The 5,882-nt window shown below is 40.2% G+C and overlaps 1 long non-coding RNA gene across 1 annotated transcript; it reads right to left on the reverse strand.

The window, feature by feature from the left end:
- Positions 1-1,174: 1,174 nt before the first annotated feature.
- On the reverse strand, positions 1,175-5,397 carry LOC141553698 (uncharacterized). Its single transcript, XR_012485590.1, has 3 exons — positions 4,877-5,397; positions 4,133-4,304; positions 1,175-2,831 (listed from the first exon to the last, which is right to left on the reverse strand). It is a non-coding gene; the product is annotated as an uncharacterized LOC141553698 (long non-coding RNA).
- Positions 5,398-5,882: the final 485 nt, after the last annotated feature.

The raw sequence follows: 5,882 nt of genomic DNA on the forward strand, positions 1-5,882 counted from the left end.
TGTGTCAGTTTCCTCACCTATCAAATGAGCTGGACAAAGAAATGGCAAATCACCCCAGTATCTTTGCCAAGAAAATCATAAATGGGGTCACAAAGAACTGGACCCAACTGAAATTATTGAACAACAACACATATAACAATTCAAGGCAAATAAAATGTTGCCTAGTAGAAGTCCTTAGGGGACCTACTTTAATGAATAGATAAGAGTGATCTTTAATTCAGAAAAATCAATTATTTTTGCACGAGAATGATGCTTCTAAAATACTTGAGAATACTTGACTGTGTGTTCTTTTAAGCTGGTTAAACATTCCCCCAATCATCTTGTATTCACACTGTTTATTTGATTAGACTATTCATTCATTATAAATAACACAAAAATGAGCTTTAGCCCAGACCCTGTCCTAATTATACAAAATTAGTGAAGTACTGAGCTCTGATTTAATAGGGATTGTATTATGTTTCCAAGGTACTTAGGACGTAGTGAAATAGAAAAGGAAAAGAGAAGAAAGAAGAAGAGAAGGATAGAGAAGACAGGAAGACAGGAAAAAAAAAGAGGGGAAGACAAAATTAGAGCAAGAGAAAAAGAGAAAAGAAAATTAAATGAAGACAAAGATGAGTCATTGCACTCTTTTTCTGATTATTCCATAAGGTGATCTGAGTAACTGTTATCTCTTCTTCTCCTCTCCTTTCTCCAGTAGAGATACCTTATTCCATGTGAGTAGGAAAAGATACAAGATGCTAAGCTCTTCCTGACACCCACCCACAGATAACAGGAGGTTTGTACAAAGATCTGTAGGAATAGAGATATTAGTATCCTCCTTCCCACTGAACCAATGCCTTAAGCATTGAAAAACTGGGTCCTTTTCTTTACTAGATACAAGGCTCAATAGACCTTAAACATTCAACTAAATACTACTAGTTGTCAATGAAAGGGAAAGGAACAGAGGAAGAAGGCAGATCCATTATTTTTATTTTTCTCGCCTTTTTTCCCATGGAGGAAACGTCCTCTAGTAATTGATTCTGATTCTGGTACACAGTACTGGCATTAGTAAGCCTGCATGCATGAACTATAGCAAGAAATTCCTAACTCAGAAAAAATAAATATATTATAAATGACTCCTATACAATAAAAATAGGACTCATAATAATTTTGATAGAAAAATTAGGCATACAAATTTCCTTAAAAGATTGAAAGGAATGAATTATCAATGTCTATCCTAGACCCAGTAGAGACTACCATATGACTGTATCACAGAATTGTTCTGACCCTCATCCATGAAAAGCCTGAAGAGCTCAATGCATTTTAAGAATTTATTTTGCTTCTTATAAGAAGGGAAATTTTGCCACAATATTTCCAAATTATATTCAGACCTAGTTTGCAGGCAAGTTAAGAGGAAAGATAATATCTTCAATACCGTGCAGCTCAATTATAGGAATAAAAATATATGTTGTGGAAAGATGACGGGATTTCTGGAGTCAGAAAAATTGGGTCAGATTCCAACCTTTGCACTTGCAATTTGAGACATCTTGGACAGGTCACTTAACTTGTTGGGATTTGGGTAAGTTAGATAGCCTCTAAGGTTCTAAGGTTCTTCTTTGAATCTCTGGTCCCATGACCCTTTTTGGCTAAAACTGTTGACTTGCTCCTTCTCTTCCCCCTTCATGAAGTCTGGGAAGATCAGAGTCTGACCACCCTGCATCAAAACAATTGAAGTCAGTTGAAGAATCAGAGCTAGCATCTGGGCTTTACTCAGTGGTACGTAGTCTTTATTTGGAAATTCTTTCACACTATAACAAAACTAAGACATGCATTGGATTTTGTTTCTGGGCAAGATGGCAGTGGATAGGATGGGAGAAAAGAGTCCAACTGGAAAAGAAGAATTGAAACAAAGGGTAAGACTCAAGGGTGGTATCTCTGCTAGGAGAAGGGGGAGTTGGCAATGAATAAACAAGAATAAAGCAAAAAGCCAGTTATAGCCATGCTTAGTTCTATTACAGGAGATTAGAAACACCCCTTATCCAGATAGAAAGACAGAAATAAAAGAGGGGAACAAAGTCAATTTAGGCCATATTTACTCAGTTAACATTCTTTCCTCCAGAGCAAATAAAATGGCCAGTCAACAATATTCTTTATGATATGAACTCTGGGGGATTCAATAAGAATGAAGGTTGGATTTGGGATCAGAGAACCTGCATTCAAATCCAGGCTCTGTCACTAACTACTTAGTTGACAATGAGCAAATCACTTAGACTGTCTGGGTCTGGGTTTCCTTCTCTATAAAATCTGTAAAATGGGAGCAGACTTTCCTTTCATCTCTGACCATGATCACAGGTACAGGTACTAGATCCAATCAGATCTGATCTAGTATTTCTCCCAGAGAGCTTGGATTGTCTAAAAAAGGGGGTGGGGGAGGGACCCGGAAAAGCTTAATCCAATGAAATGAATCATGAATGATAGAATTTGGGACATCAGTTAAGGAGAATATTTTGGGGATTCGGGGAGAAAGATTGGCACATAAGGTTTCCCAAATATCTTTTATATCATATCTTCTATTCCCATCTAAACAGAAAGATGAAGCTTTCTCCCCTCCTCTTCCTCACTTGTTCATCTTTTTCAAAACATCATTTCTTTATTTTCTTTCATCATGGCTGGATTAAGCTGGGCAGGGCTGGACTGGGCTGCTGCTTGGGAAATGAGTGTCATCAGACCGGGAAGGGAGAAGTGATGTGTGTTTTTCTCCACACCTTGAAGCCCATCCAAGTTGAACTTAATCTCCAGGCTCCTTGCCTGGCATATGGCTCCTCCCTCTCTAGGACCACAGACTATCAGAGCTGGAAGAAACAGAAAAATGCATCTAGCACAACTCCTTCGTTTTATAGATGGGGCTCAGAAAGGTCTTGGGCCAGGACCAAAAGCCAGGCGGCTTGACTTCCACTGCGAAGCCCTTCCTGCCTCAGCCCTCTGCCTCTGCTCATTCTTCGTTTTGTTATTTATGCTGAGATAGTGACAATTTGTTGGCCCATCTAGGAAAAACTACTTTAAACCATTTCTCATGATCTGATAGCTGATTTTTCATTTAATGGCCTCCAAATAGATCTCAGTTCCTGGATTTGCTTCTCAGATTTAATATCAATCAGAATCAAGTGCTTTCTACAGCAAGGAGCCAGATTTCTTGGAATAAGACTTGGGGAGGGGAAACTTGGAGGATGATAGGGCCGTGTGAAAGATAAAACTACTGAGACCAGGGGCAATGGGGTAAAATCTAGAGCAAAGGAAGAAGGAAGAAAAACGATTTTTTCTCAGTATTTCCAGGAACTAAAGACAGTGATCCTGCAACAAACTAGCACTGCCAAAGAATTGTTTATATAATAAACTATGAAATCTGGTTTTGCTATTAACGAGTTATGTGACCTTTAACAAGTGAAAGAATTTGGAATTGCAAAAGATCATCAAATCATTTCCATCCTCCTTTTTTTTTCATCGAAGAGGAAAATGAGATCAAAAGTATATGTCGATCAGTCAACAAGCATGTATTACGTGATTCCTAGGCACCAGATGTTGTCAAGCACCAAGAATGCAAAGAAAGGCAAAAATCGGGGCAGCTAGGTGGTGCAGTGGATAGAGCACCAGTTCAAATTTGGTGTCAGACACTTAACACTTCCTAGCTGTGTGACCCTGGGCAAGTCACTTAACCCCAATTGCCTCAGGGGGAAAAAAAAAAAAAGAAAGAAAGGCAAAAATCAGTCCTTGGGCTCCAGTAGCACACATTCTAAGAGAAAGACAACATATAATTACCTAGGGACATACAAAATGCATGGAAGGCAATCTGAGGCAGGAAGGTATTAGCAGCTGGCGGAGGGAGGAGAAAGACAAATTATTTCAAGAGAAAAGTGGCTCTCGGGCTGGGCCTTCCTACCTAGGTAGGAAGTCATTCAGGCCACAAAGGAATGGGATTTGAGCTGTAGAAGGTGGAATTTCAGCTGAGTCTTGAAGGAAGCCAAGGACTTGCTCAAAATCACCATGGTAATAAATACCAGAACAACCTCCCAAGTATTCCAGCTCCAAATCACTGCTCTTTCCATAACGGTACACCTCAGTTTCTTCATCTGTAAAATGAAGATAAAATTCATACCTTCTACCAGAAGGTTATAGAAATGTGTACGGCCAGTGGAAGCACACACCCGAGGAAGAGGTCATGGAGAAGTTGAACTCTGAAAGTTTGAGCTGCAATGGTCTGAGATTGCACTACACAAAATCCAGCCACAATATTTTGAGCCACTGGGAGCAGAAGGCCACCTGGTTGCCTAAGAAGAAAATTAGGTACTTAGCAATTTAGCTTAAGTTAATTTAATTTAAGCGATTTAGGTTGCCTAAGTGAGAAATGAGTAATTTAAAGCTCCCTTCCCAATCTGTGATGGAATCAAACCTCCGGTGGTCACTTCAGCCTAGGCAAGATAGGAAGATCCAAGCTCAAAATAATAATAATAAAAGTATGAGTTAATTATATTATTATTGTTTTCTATACTTGGAATACCTTACTTACCCGCTTTGTGACTGAACACATGCTATCCAGCCATCAAAGCCCAACTCCAGGTCCACTTCCCTCTTGAAGTAATTTGTCTTTCGTTTACACAGCTAGTCTGGGGCCCAGTCAGGCTTCTTAAATCTTAAAATTAATCATGGCCTTCAGACTCTTTAGACCAAGAAAGTAAAGTGACCTCAAGGTATTTTATGAAGATTTGCAATTGAAACAAAAATGTGCTTTCCTGTGTCCTCATCTGCTAGTGACAAATTCCCACCAGAGGAAGAACCCACCTGGAGACCCAATTCTGGAGCCCACTTAGAAGTCAAAAATAATAATAATTACTATTATTACCGTGTGGTCTGAAAGAAAACAGGCAGGGGAGCAGGAGAAAGGGATAGGAGGCAGTTAGGAGGCAGTGTTGACTGCCAGCAGAGGAGAAGCCCTGGGCCATGTGGTGTTTGTTTTACCAGCACTTAATGGTTGTTCTGCAGAAGCCGAGAACAAAGTGGTGTTCTTGAGTCAATATTGTTCCAGGAAACAATGTCACTGGGGTTGTTCTCTTGATGTTGCTGGTAGAACAGGGCAGCCCTTGGGCTGAAGCTGATATGAGTTCCCCAGAATGCTTTTTTCCAGAGATGTTTGCCAAGGCAGATTAGGATCACAAAGCACAACATGTTTATTCTTGCCGATGAGATTAGCAGCTTTGGGGGTGTTTTTTCTCTCTGAGAAAGAAGGGTTTGGGCTTTGAATCCAAGTTTCCCATAATGAAGCCAGGCCAGTCTCCAATTGAGCCTGGGGAGTGAGTGCCGAAGGTGAGAGGAGGGAACCCTCTGGTAACTAAGGATTTCATCATGCAGAGAATCCTGGACTCACTCTCTCCCTAGAACATGGGCTTTGGGGAGAAAACAGCTGAAAAGTTCGCACTCAAAGGAAGCTCATTGGGATTCTCTTTGGAGGCCTTCCAAAACCAAGGACTGGATCACACATTTGGAGCTGAAAAATATCAGAGGCCATCCAGTCCAACACCTCCTTTGCTCCAAATTAACAACAAAATTAGGAAATTGAAGCAGGTTGTGAGGAATGTAGAAGACCCTTATCCAAAATGACTACTCAGAGATCACTCAAAATAGAAAGCAGGTTTATTAAACCTCCAGCAGATGAGACGTTTTATCATGAGATAAGGAAAAGAAAAAGCTCGAGGTAGGAGGGCTAACGAAGTCGTAAAGATACACAGTTTTTACACAAGAGATTATATCACAAGTAAGAGAACACTGAGAAGGGGAGGGGGAGGCATCTGATTAGTTGTTGCTATCCCGAGAGATTGGAATGGAAGATTTCTGTTTCCCCAAAATCACCT

Source organism: Sminthopsis crassicaudata, chromosome 2, assembly GCF_048593235.1.
Source record: "Sminthopsis crassicaudata isolate SCR6 chromosome 2, ASM4859323v1, whole genome shotgun sequence".
In the NCBI taxonomy this organism is placed as follows: Eukaryota; Metazoa; Chordata; class Mammalia; order Dasyuromorphia; family Dasyuridae; genus Sminthopsis; species Sminthopsis crassicaudata.